General features: G+C 44.5%; 1 protein-coding gene across 2 annotated transcripts in view; it reads right to left on the bottom strand.

Moving 5' to 3' along the window:
* Positions 1-13,241, bottom strand: part of LOC109900967 (serine/threonine-protein kinase PAK 5) — a 112,496-nt gene extending 99,255 nt beyond the window's left edge. Inside the window, exon 1 of one of the 2 annotated variants that reach the window (XM_031837512.1) lies at positions 13,057-13,241. The gene's annotated coding sequence lies outside the window, so the exon portion shown is untranslated. The remainder of the gene's footprint in view (positions 1-13,056) is intronic. The other variant, XM_031837510.1, reaches the window with a different exon arrangement.
* Between the last annotated feature and the right edge of the window lie 707 nt (positions 13,242-13,948).

The following is a 13,948-nucleotide window of genomic DNA, read 5'->3' as shown; positions in this document are numbered from 1 at the left end:
CAGGATACCCCGGCCAGGTCGATTACAAAGGCCTGCTCGCAGAAGTGTTTCAGGGAGCGTTTGACAGTGATGAGGGGTGGTCGTTTGGTCGCAGACCCATTACGGATGCAGGCAATGAGGCAGTGATCACTGAGATCTTGATTGAAAACAGCAGAGTTGTATTTGGAGGGCGAATTAGTTAGGATGACATCTATGAGGGTGCCCATGTTTACTGATTTGGGGTTGTACCTGGTAGGTTCATTGATCATTTGTGTGAGATTGAGGGCATCAAGCTTAGTTTGTAGGATGGCCGGGGTGTTAAGCATGTCCCAGTTTAGGTCACCTACTAGCACGAGCTCAGAAGATAGATGGGGGCAATCAATTCACATATGGCATCGAGGGCACAGCCGGGGGCAGAGGGAGGTCTTTGGCAAGCGGCAACAGTGAGAGACTTGTTTCTGGAAAGGTGCATTTTTAGAAATATAAGCTCAAATTGTTTGGGTACAGACCTGGATAGTAGGACAGAACTCTGCAGGCTATCTTTGCAGTAGATTGCAACACCGCCCCCCATTGGCAATTCTATCTTGGCGGAAAACATTATAGTTAGCAATGGAGATTTCAGGGGTTTTGGTGGTTTTCTTAAGCCAGGATTCAGACACGGCTAAGACATCTGGGTTGGCAGAGTGTGCTAAAGCAGTGAGCAAAACAAACTTAGGGAGTAGGCTTCTAATGTTAACATGCATGAAACCAAGGCTTTTACGTTTACAGAAGTCAACAAAGGAGGGCACCTGGGGGGTGGGAGTGGAGCTAGCCACTGCAGGACCTGGATTAACCTCCACATCACCAGAGGAACAGAGGAGAAGTAGGATAAGGGTACGGCTAAATGCTATACGAACTGTCCGTCTAGCACGTTCAGAACAGAGAGCAAAAGGAGCAGGTTTATGGGCACAATAGCATAGATTCAAGGCATAGTGTACAGACAAAGGTAAGGTAGGATGTGAGTACATTGGAGGTAAACCTAGGCATTGAGTAATGAAGAGAGAGATATAGTCTCTAGAGATGTTTAAACCAGGTGATGTCATGTGTAGGAGGTGGAACAACATGGTTGGTTAAGGCATATTGACCAGGGCTAGAGGCTCTACAGTGAAATAAGACAGTAATCACTAACCAGGACAGTAATGTACCGGGCAGGTAAGCTAGCAGTTAGCAGGCCGGAGCCGGCAGCTAGCAGTTAGCAGGCCGGAGCCGGCAGCTAGCAGTTAGCAGGCCGGAGCCGGCAGCTAGCAGTTAGCAGGCCGGAGCCGGCAGCTAGCAGTTAGCAGGCCGGAGCCGGCAGCTAGCAGTTAGCAGGCCGGAGCCGGCAGCTAGCAGTTAGCAGGCCGGAGCAAGCTAAAATAAAGTAAACCCCTGTAATGAGTAGTTGTGTCCATACTTTTGCCTGGTACTGTAAGGGTTGAGATGATGCGTTTAAATCCCAGACAAAGCTACTAGCTAGCTTGTATTCCATTGAGCCCATTTCAGCCATTACCGAGGAGTGATTGACAGGTCATTTCAAACATTTCCGGGAAAAAACGTCAGGCTCAAGCAAGAGTATGAACTTGTTGCTGGAGTCAAATGAAAGCAATCGATTCAGCAAGATGTAAGTGACAAGTTGATTTTGAACCCTTCAAACCCGGGAAATAAATGGCTCAATAAGGCAGATCCTCAGGTGGACGGACGGGGCATGCGAGTTGCTAAATCCTCAGCAAACCCTCGTCAAGGTTGACGTGGGAAGGATCTCTAGGATTGTCATGCTGTCTCCTGATATCAGGGTCTGTCTGCTAAAGCCTCTCTAATCTCTGTGTGCTGGTCTTTGTTAACAGTCTTTGTTTATAATTGCACGTCAGCTGACATTTGAACAGCATCCTGTTTTGCTGGTGATTGCATAATGATTATAGAAGAGAGTACTATCTATTCTATTCAGACTCGGAATTAAGACCCTGTTGAAAATAACAAAAAAAAACATGTTCATCGTAGCATGCATGAATCAATGTATGTATCATTGTATAACTAACTATATCAAACATGAAAACCATCCATTCCGTTCAGTATAATTAGCTTAGCATACTGAAGGCTATCTGTCTTGTGTCACGCTGACCAGATCGATTTTTAACTAATAAATGACTCATTTATGAGTGGAATTCTAGACTCTTGCATATGTCGGCCGACACGTAGCCAACCAGCCTGTCATTTTGAGATGCTGCCAATGTTTGGGACGCTGACATGTATGCCTATAGTTATGAGATGCTGCCAATGTTTGGGACGCTGACATGTATGCCTATAGTTATGAGATGCTGCCAATGTTTGGGACGCTGACATGTATGCCTATAGTTATGAGATGCTGCCAATGTTTGGGATGCTATTTTGAACCAATGTGTGGCTTTTCATGAAGCCTACTTTTTCTGTAACGTTAGCACCAATCAGATGTTTCCGAAGAGGATGAGTGCAGTGTGACAGGGGCTGTGGGGTTGTCAGTGAGGTCAGGGTAAGGGATATGGTTGGCTTTGAATACTACTGTCACAGCCTGGGTCATGTAAGGTCAGTATCCACTGGGCACATGCTGGTTGAATCAACATTGTTTCCACGTAATGTCAATGAAACGATGTTGAGCCAACGTGGAATAGATGTTGAATTAACGACTGTGCCCACTGCTTAGTAGTGCGTAGTAGGTTTGTCGCAAAGCCCACATCCTCATTTGGACCATGTTGTAAAGATTAAGCATTGGTGATGTGACAGTTTTACGGAGTGGTAGTAGACTGCATCTTCAGTCTCTTCAAGTATCTCTTCATGTCAAGAACAGGGAGAGAGAAACACAACTGAGCTGTAAGGACACAACAAATATTTCACTTCGCTGGCCTCAAATTGGATCTCAGATCAGTGTAAAATACAACACAAGACTTGATTGACCAGACAAGCCAACTATGTGCATGCTGCGTCATACACTGAGCGGAGAGTTTTAGACATCTTTTCCTACAATGTTCTCTATCATGGTATGGAGAGAGGAGGAGAGGATGGAGGAGAGGAGGAGGAGGAAGAAGAAGAGAAGGGGATGACTGAATGTTCTAGGGCACTGATGTCAACCTCCATCTCTCCAGAGAATTGCATGCTGCTTTTCAGTCCAACTCATTTCCCCTACTTAATTGGCCGATTGGGCTATTTATTCCATTTCTCCAATATACACCATTATCTGGGGATATTTCTTGGAACTAGTACAATGTGAAATGGAATATAAAACGTTTGTTCAAATGTATTAGCTTTGAGTTCAGCTGACTCAGTGATGGCATTGCAACGATACAAGAGGTCCCCCCCCCATGCCATACTTCTGTTCTCTAATTAACGAGTCACTTTAAATCTCCAAGATCGCAGGACATTTTTGTTTTATGTTGTTGTAAATGCTCATTAGGGTTCAGCTTGTACAGATAGCTATGTGGGGGTCATAACACTTGAACTGGAATTGTTCTGATGTTACAGGCAATATTATATAAAACACCTGTTTGTCTTTAGAGCTTACTCTGCTATGTTCAGACAGGATACCATGTGTGAAACAGGTAGGCCTAGACAGGAAACAGGGTGCAAAACGGTGCTGTGCATCGCAACAACCTGCATTTGTTATGCACGACCTTGGTGCATCTTGTAAAACCTTATCAGGAACTTCTATTCCGCAAGTAGGGCCTACAACACAGTGCATATCAAACAACAACATCGCACTGTATTAAACTAGACTAGGTGATAATTCACTCAGTGTTAATGTATTCATTAAAAATCAATGGAGAAAGAGAGAGAGAGAGCGAAAGATAGAGAGAGAGAGTTACAGAGCGAGAGAGTTACAGAGCGAGAGAAAGAATGAGAGAGAATAAGAGAGACGTGTTCTGTGTGTGGCAAAGCAATGTCACCATCATGGAACGCTAAATATCACAGCTATTCACCCAGGATGGTGTTTAGCGGCAGCAGATATAGCATGTCAAGACGTCTATGGTACCATCTGCTTGCCTGGGGTATATTAGGTATAGAGAGGAAAGGTAGAGAAGTCTCCCAGAGGTGAACAATAGAAACCTCTAATTACGCTGTAAGAATGCCCAGGCATATCTTACAATAGCCTTGTGCAGACCTGCTGGCATTTAGATGTGCATAAGGCTCGGCCTACGATCCTATAGGATCCCTAATCTACTGCTACGCGAGGAGTACGCTTGAAGTTAATTTAAAGAACAGACTTAAATGGGAAATGTAATAATATATATAATAAGGCCTTTATGACCAGAGTGTAGTCAAGATGTGCCTTGACTGTGTTGCGAAGTTGGTTCAGGGATCTATTGTACGTTTGTGCATGGCCGGTTCCAGCCATAAGCGACACAATCGGTCGCTTAGGGCACCCGGACACTCGGGGCCTCCCGACAAAAAGTATTATATATATATATTATACTGTATATACAGTACCAGTTAAAAGTTTCGACACATCTATTCATTCAAGGGTTTATCTTGAATTTGTACTATTTTCTACATTGTAGAATAATAGTGAAGACATCAATAATATGAAATAACACATATGGAATCATGTAGTAACCAAAAAAGTGTTAGACAAATCCAAATATATTTTAGATTCTTGAAAGTAGCCATTCTTTGCCTTAATGACAGCTTTACACACTCTTGGTATTCTCTCAACCAGCTTCATAAGGTAGTCACCTGGAATGCTTCTCCAACAGTCTTGAAGGAGTTCCCACATTTGTTGGCTGTTTATTTTTCTCTCTGCGGTCCAACTCATCCCAAACCATCTCAACTGGGTTGAGGTTGAGTGATTGTGGAAGCCAGGTCATCTGATGCAGCACTCCATCACTCTCCTTCTTGGTCAAACAGCCCTTACACAGCCTGGAGGTCTGTTTTGGGTCATTGTCCTGTTGAAAAACAAATGATAGTCCCACTAAGTGCAAACTAGATGCCGTATCGCTACAGAAAGCTGTGGTAGCCATACTGGGTGTGCCTTGAATTCTAAATGAATCACAGACAATGTCACCAGCAAAGCACACCCACACCATCACACCTCCTCCTCCATGATTCACAGTGGGAACCACACATGCAGAGATCATCCATTCACCTACGCTGCATCTCACAAAGACACGGCGGTTGGAACCAAAAATCGCAAATTTGGACTCATCAGACCAAAGGACAGATTTCCACCTGTCTACTGCCTATTGCTCGTGTTTCTTGGCCCAAGCAAGTCTCTTCTTCTTATTGGTGTCCGTAGTAGTGGTTTCCTTGCAGCAATTAGACCATGAAGGGCTGATTCATGCTGCCCCCTCTGAACAGTTGATGTTGAGATGTGTCTGTTGCTTGAACTCTGTGAAATATTTATTTGGGCTGCAATCTGAGGTGCAGTTAATGGCTGATTTCTGAGGCTGGTAACTCTAATGAACTTATCCTCTGCAGCAGATGTAACTCTGGGTATTCCTTTCCTGTGGCTGTCCTCATTAGAGCCAGTTTCATCATAGCGCTTGATGGGTTTTGCGACTGCACTTGAAGAAACTTTCAAAGTTCTTGAAATGTTCCGGATTGACTGACCTTCATGTCTTAAAGTAATGATGGACTGCTGTTTCTCTTAGCTTATTTGAGCTGTTCTTCCTTTAACATGGACTTGGTCTTTTACCAAATAGGGTTATCTTCTGTATACCACCCATACCTTGTCACAACACAACTGATTGGCTCAAATGCATTAAGAAGGAAAGAAATTCCACAAATGGACTTTTAACAAGGCACACCTGTTAATTGAAATGCATTCCGAGTGACTACCTCATGAAGCTGGTTGAGATGTCAAGAATGTCAAGAGTGTGCAAAGCTGTCATCAAGGCAAAGGGTGGCTACTTTGAAGAATCTAAAATCTGAAATATATTTTGATTTGTTTAACACTTTTTTGGTTACTACATGATTCCATATGTGTTATTTCATAGTTTTGATGTCTTCACTATTCTACAATGTATAAAATAGTAAAAATAAAGAAAAAACCTTGAATGAGTATGTGTGTCTAAACGTTTGACTGGTACTGTTTATACATATATACACACACAACATGACCAAAAGTATGTGGACACCTGCTCGTCAAACATCTCAACTCAAAATCATGGGCATTAATATGGAGTTGGTCCCCCCTTTGCTGCTATAACAGGCTCCACTCTTCTGGGAAGGCATTCCACTAAATGTTGGAATATTGATGCCGGGACTTGCTTCCATTCAGCCACAAGAGCATTAATGAGGTTGGGTACTGATAGTAGGTGATTAGGCCTGGCTCGCATCCGGTGTTCGAAAGGGGGGGGGGGGTTGGTGTTTGGTGTATATATTAACCTCTTTTGTTAACGCTTTACTTGACACCACTAACATGTTATGACATGTCCATGTCATAACAGCTGGCATAAATTGTCATAACCTGGAATAACCTGGAATAATATGGTCATAATCATGTCATAACCCATGTGCTTACACTGGGAAGAGGCATTATGACAACATAGTCAAATAAGCCAGGCCTATCATCTACATGTCCTTATGTCAGTCATCAGTCAAAAAAGGGTGTCTTGTTCTGCTCCTGAAATCTGCTCCTGCATTCATCCCAGTCATCAGCAACAGAGCACTGGAGTAGGTGCATGTCTGACATCAATTTGTGTGCAATTACAATGACAATTGAATATGATACATTTCTGAAAATGCTATATAACATAAACATACTGTTGACACGTAGGCTATGGTGTAATAATGGAATGTTTTGCCTTGTGGTAGGTTTTGTGGGTTTTGACACTCTTATGTCATAACGGGTGTAAATATATGTGTTATGACAGTGTTATGACCATATTATGACAGATTATGACAAGTTATGTCAGCTGTTATGACACGGTTATGACTCTGGGTGTCAAGTGGGGAGGGGGGGGGGCTCAACCTACTATTGAGAGTTAGAATAGTAGAATACACCGGGTGCAATTTCAACATTTGTTTGTGTATCAGCAGTTTTTTTCTTCTTATGTCAGTCACTGATAGTCACTCAATTAGCCATGTCAGCTAACTATTTTTAGATGTCATAAGTCATTACAAAATGTGTAGAATTGTAGGAAATTAGCTTTAAAACAGAAAAAATGTTATCTCTGCCCCATGGCAAAAAGAGTAGAATTGCATGAAATGTGCTATAAAATTGCAGCATTTTCTCCCCGCACCATCGCAAAATGTACTGTGATTTTTTTTTCAATTAATATGGTCAAAAATAAACAAAAATAGATTCTTAGCAAAGAGGAATTTCTCAAGCAATAATTTTGCTAGGGCTGTCTGGGAGTGGTCTGAATGGAGAGGGGACTACTGAAAATGGGCTGTTATTGGCAGAGAGGTTTGGAAATCTCTTTCTTATTTGTCTATTAACAAATTTACCGCATGGTGATGTCACAATGGTAGGCTAAAACTCCAACCCACCAAAACAGGCTGAAATTTCAGGCGGCCTTTTCAAACAGCTCTTACACTAAAAGGACATTATCATAATGTTCACAATTTCATAGTATTTTTCCAAAGTCATAGTATGGAAATATATATAAAACACAAATAAATCACGTTTTTGACTGCACTGGGCCTTTAAAACTGCAACATGTCCCATAGCAAGACTTGCAGACTTACAGGAAATTAACTTTAAAACTAAACATTTTCTCTCCACTTTCAATAATGTTTTTCCATGAGATGGGGAGCACCCCAACCAAATCTCACATAGGGCCCCCAAAAGGCCTGCTGGCTTGTGTGATAAGTAACCTTGCCTGAGACTTGTGTTAGCTCCCAGAGATAATAGGTTAACATGGTCTTGAATGTTGTATAGTAAAACAACCTGCATTACACACCATTACTGTTTCCCTGAAAAAGATCATCATTTCAGTTTCACCTCTGTTTTACCTTTAGATTTGGGCCTAAACTTTAGAGCCCCATTCAGACTAATGAGACCCAAGACCCATATTTACAAAGTATTGAGTGCTGATCTAGGTTCAGCTCCCCTCTTTTGCATTATGATTTAAAAGACTAAACTGATCTTAGATCAGCACCCCTAGTCCTACGCTTTGTGAATACTGGCCTGGATGTTTTTTAAATCCCTGAATGCCTTTCCCAGCAGGTGTTCTTACTCTAGATGGCAAAGGTGTTTTGATTGATGAAAACACGAGGCAGCGGTCAGTTTTGTGCTTCACTCACTGGATTTCCTATGTAACTGCTATGGAGTACTGCTGAGGCCAGACACAACATCCAGACCAATTGTCTTTTTAAACCTGCCCCTTCTAAACGGCTATCGCTTTAATAGCGATTACACTGGAATTACGCTCACACTTACTCACTCGCACGTTACCAGACGGTTTAGTGATTGGGTAGACTTGAGTGAGGCCTACACCATACATACAAACACATGTACACGCAAACACACTCTTTCTCTCTCTCTCTCTCTCTCTCTCTCTCTCTCTCTCTCTCTCTCACAAGCACGCACACACGCACACACAGTCCCACACACACATACACACGCACACACACTCTGAAACAGTAATTCCCTAGGACTGGGAGTGAGTGGCAGAGCAGTAATGCCAGTTCAGGGCAGCAGCAGCATAGCCTGAGGGCCTCCCTTGGTATTCAGGCTCCAATAGCCCTCTCATCACTGCCCTCTGATGCTAAGCCCCCAACGCCCAGCCCACTGGCACACACACACACACACACACAGACACACACACACACAAACACACACACACACACACACTTGCTCTTTTTCTCTCTAGCTTTTATCTTACTCTCAAAGACATAAACACACACACTTCCCCTCATCAGTGCACTCTGATCCCAATACAACCCCCACCGACTGAATCATTGGAGCTACAAAGACAGTAGTCTTCTCTGCCACAAATACAGTAGTGTTGAATCAAAGTAGATTGCACAGATATAGGATCAGTTTACCCTCTCCCAATTATAATTTGACCGTAAATTGATGTCTAGAGGGAGAGGGAATAACTAGGTTACTGTTGAGTGGAGCTCTCCTCCGGCTGGCTGGCTGGGTAGAGGGACAGACATGGTCCAACCCCACGTGACATTTGCATTGCTACAGCCCCCTGAGTCATGCAGAACACACACACACACCGAGTCATGGCACACACACCGAGTCATGCTACACACCCACACACCGAATCATGCCATGCTCCCACACCCACACACCGAGTCATGCTACACACCCACACACCGAATCATGCTACACACCCACACACCGAATCATGCTACACACCCACACACCGAATCATGCCATGCACCCACACCCACACACCGAGTCATGACACACACACATACCGAGACATGACACATACACGCACACACACACACACACACACACACACACACACACACACACACACACACACACACACACAGAGGGCCATGCTGAAAAAGCACAAGCACAGTGAAACACAGATATGCAAATCTGTGACCTATGAAGACGTGTCGGTCGCACTCACTCTGTCCTCTCTCACCAGACAGGCCTCTCTGCTCATCTTCTCATCCTTCTGTCCTCCTCCTCGGTGTTACCCTTGTCTCCTATCTTCTTCCTCTCTCTCCCTCTCCTTTCTGCCTCCTCCCCTCTATCTGGGTCTAGTTCATTTACATGCACCTCCAATCTTTCCCTCCATCATCAGAATCGATCTCTGTCTCCCAGACACACTGGGTTCAACCTTCCAGTCTTACAGAGGCGTACACACACACACACACGCACACATACACACGCACACACACATACACACACAAAATGAACCATTCAAAAAATATTCCCACGATTACTACATATGAAACAACACTGTAATCTCCCCTCCTACTGTATCAACAGTGATAAAGATGCTACAGACATACAAAGTCATTGTGAAAGAAGCAACTGGATGAGTGGTCTTTCACAACGTGAAACCCATGAATATTTCAGAGACACATCCTTAAGGCATGCATACACCATGATAGCCTAGTATAGCCACAGGCCAAATATAGCAATTCATGTGTATTCATTTTCCAAGGCCCTATACTACCACTGCAAGACACACATAAACAGGTCTATACTATCGGCCTATGCCTACTCTATTGTAGTATTAGAGTCTAATATTAGTGGAATGAGTGTTCTGATAACTTCAAAGGTTATTATTAGGGCTACTGCATGCAGAGCACCCTCTAGCTTTGATCATTATGCAAAGCTGTTGTGCTCGCTGCTGAATACATTAGCGACCGGATAACCAGCGACTGTGCGTGTGTTTGTGTGTACGTTATTTTACACTACATGGCCAAAAGTGCTTATCGAACATCCCATTTCAAAATCATGGGCATTAATATGGAGTTGCTGCTATAACAGCCTCTGCTCTTCTGGGAAGGCTTTCCACTAGATATTGGAACATTGAGGTGGGCTCTGATGTTGGACAATTATGCCTGGCTCGCAGTCGGCGTTGCAATTCATCCCAAAAGTGTTCGATGGGGTTGAAGTCAGGGCTCTGTGCAGGCCAGTCAAGTTCTTCCACACTGATCTCGACAAACCATTTCTGCCCTCGCTTTGTGCACGTGGGCGTTGTCATGCTGAAACAGGAAAGGGCCTTCCCCAAACTGTTGCCACAAAGTTGGAAGCACAGAATCGTCTAGAATATCATTGTATGCTGTAGCGTTAAGATTTCCCTTTACTGGAACTAAGGGGCCTAGCCCGAACCATGAAAAACAGCCCCAGACCATTAGTCCTCCACCACCAAACTTTATAGTTAGCACTATGAATTGGGGCAGGTAGCGTTCTCCTGGAATCCAACAAACCAAGAATTGTCCAACGGACTGCAAGATGGTGAAGTGGGATTCATCACTCCAGAGAACGTGTTACCACTGCTCCAGAGTCCAATGACACTCTAGCCGACGCTTGGCATTGCGCATGGTGATCTTAGGCTTGTGAGCGGCTGCTCGGCCATGGAAACCCGTTTCATGAAGCTCCCTGCGAACAGTTCTTGTACTGACGTTGCTTCCAGAGGCCCTTTGGAACTCGGTAGTGAGAGTTGCAACCAAAGAAGGACCATTTTTACGTGCTACGCGCTTCAGCAGTCGACGGTCCTGTTCTGTGAGCTTATGTGGCCTACCACTTCGCGGCTGAGCCGTTGTTGCTCCTAGACATTTCCACTTCACAATAACAGCGCTTACTGTTGACCGAGCAGCTCTAGCAGGGCAGAAATGTGATGAACTGACTTGTTGTAAAGGTGGCCTCCTATGATAGTGGCACGTTGAAAGTCACTGAGCGCTTCAGTAAGGCAATTATTTTATTCATTTATTGTTGTGTTTTACTCCCTCTTGTCTCATCGCTGCAGCTCCCCAACGGGCTCGGGAGAGGTGAAGGTCGAGTCATGCTTTCTCCGAAACATGACCCGCCAAACTGCGCTTCTTAACACCCGCCTGCTTAACCTGTAAGCCAGCTGCACCAATGTGTCGGAGGAAACACTGTTCAACTGATGACCGAAGTCAGCCTGCAGGAACCCGGCCCACCACAAAGAGTCGCTTCAGCGCCCTCTCTCCCCTCCCCTAACCCGGACGACGCGGGGCCAACTTTGCGCAGCCTTATGGGACTCCCCGTCACGGCCGGTTGTGACACAGCCTGGGATCGAACCCAGGTCTGTAGCAATGCAGTGCTTTAGACCGCTGCGCCACTCGGGAGGCCCTCAGTAAGGCCATTCTACTGCCAATGTTTGTCTATGGAGATTGCATGGCTGTGTGCTCGATTTTACAGACCTGTCAGCAACGGGTGTGGCATAAATAGCCGAATCCACTAACTTGAAGGGTTGTCAACATATTTGTGTATATATCGCGCGAGTGGCCTAGCCTGGGGGTCTCTGCTCCAGCTAATCTGAAGGAGAAAGAAACGCACACCTGTTCAGGTGAGGTGCTGGCTAGCGGAGTAGAACACTTGAAAAATAAAAGAGAGCCGCACACTCTAGGAGGTCAGATGCCTCTGCCCCGGGTTGCCATAGGGATCCTTGTCTGAGTGTTGGGGACAGTTGGATAGGGACAGGGATGGGTACAGAAAGAGAGAATGGTGCCACTGTAGTAGTAGTGTTATTGAATCAAGGCCTTCTCCTGAAGATGAGGCACATGACATCAGTTTAAAACAGTCACACCAAAATAGCTGCATGAACACATACATATCTACACACTAAAACTGGTCAAATATATAAAAAGGACTATTACAATGTAATTACATTATTATTGTTATTATTATTATTATTATTTAGGCCTACCTGTCATTGATTTGCAACATTACTATGTGCCAATGACACTCAAGAGGAATAGGCTACATTCGGTTCCTATGTAAATTAGCCTTCTATCCAGTTCTTTATAGCAGGATTAGGCTAAGAGCTAGACCCCAGCAGCATACCACTTTTAATTCTCCCTCCAATCACCTTCTAATCCTGGAGAAACATTGAACTCACCATCTGTTCAACCAAACCGCCTACTGTAGCCTGCTGTACTCTCATCTCCGTCAACACAATCATCATACATAGCCTACACGGTCCATCGGGTGAAATGACATCCTTAATGGCATCAAGGATCATGTCAAACACTGCTTATGAATATGACCCCCTGGCAACAAACACACATCCGCGTTCTTTAAAGACTCCATTGATTGAATGCTTCACCACAAATGCAGCCACTGACCATCGTCTATTTAGGCTACACAATGCAGACAGCATTTCGCAGCGAGGTGCGCACCCCGTTTCAACACCAAGGACAGCGGTTGTAGCACGTATTCAACCCCACAGACTGTAGCCATGATACAGTAACATACGCTCGCTCCCAGCGACATATGTAGACTATTCCCGACTGGCTTGTAGAGAAGAACAAACGGCTATCAGTGCCCGTGGTGTTTAACTGTAGAACTATCAGCCTAGGTTATTAACTGGGAGGAACGGAGCTAACCCTTATTTCGCTATTAAAGAGAGCGGTTTTCTGAATGACATATTTCACAAAATGGCACATCGCAGAGCGCTTCTCGAATACTAGAACTGCACCTACCTGCTGTCTTGAGGTTGACCCGCTCACATGTCCCGCCGCTGTATTTGGTCTAGTTATTAGGATTATTATGGTGGGTACCGTTATGTGGCTGTCAGCGCCATGTTAATGTCTCTCGGTGGTGCTACTGAGCTGCGCCGTACGATACGGTATGGAGCAACCGCTGTGTGCAGGCTTACATCCGGGGTGTTGTGGAGAGGAGAGGAGTGGGGCTTGGAGCGATCGTCAGAAATTAGAGCACCTGTATTTCTAGAGTGGCCCGCGGTCGGACGTTGGAAGAGGATTCGGCCGGGAAATATTAGGGGGGTAGTACAAATCGATTTTAAAATAAATAATGTAGCCTGGGTTATTATTTCGTTTTCAGTGTAACAGTAAGACGTGGTCGCAGTATAGTCAATGCAACGCCCTCTTTAACATCTGAGATGATTGAATGACAGTGAAGGGCTGTAGGTGAAACGTGCAGCAACAGTGACACATATTATTATAGGCCTATAGGCTAATGAAGCCGACGTGTTTGTATGTTTATTTATTGAGAGCTATAATCGGTAACATGACTATGCAACGTTGCAGCTGTTCATGGCATTCACATGCAGTTCCAAAAGACTTCTATGATAAATAGGATAAAATGGGAATAAGCGACAGCCAGTGAGAGGAATAATCCAAATGTGCAACATCACGGAAAATAAAATTGACAAAGGGGGAAAAAGTTCAAAGCGGTCCATCAATGACGTATACAGGCTTGAGCGTGAACAGTGACGACACTAATGGTGTTTTGCTTTGATGTGGCGCGGCTGGGCAACGTGCACGCTCGCGCATCACTGGGGCAACGACAGTGATGTTCACGGAGTTGGCTTTACATCGAGTTGTTATAAATCTGAGGATGAGCGCAAAACAA

Source organism: Oncorhynchus kisutch, linkage group LG12, assembly GCF_002021735.2.
Source record: "Oncorhynchus kisutch isolate 150728-3 linkage group LG12, Okis_V2, whole genome shotgun sequence".
In the NCBI taxonomy this organism is placed as follows: domain Eukaryota; kingdom Metazoa; phylum Chordata; class Actinopteri; order Salmoniformes; family Salmonidae; genus Oncorhynchus; species Oncorhynchus kisutch.
Note: the sequence above shows the minus strand (reverse complement) of the source record. Positions and strands in the feature narration are given on the sequence as shown.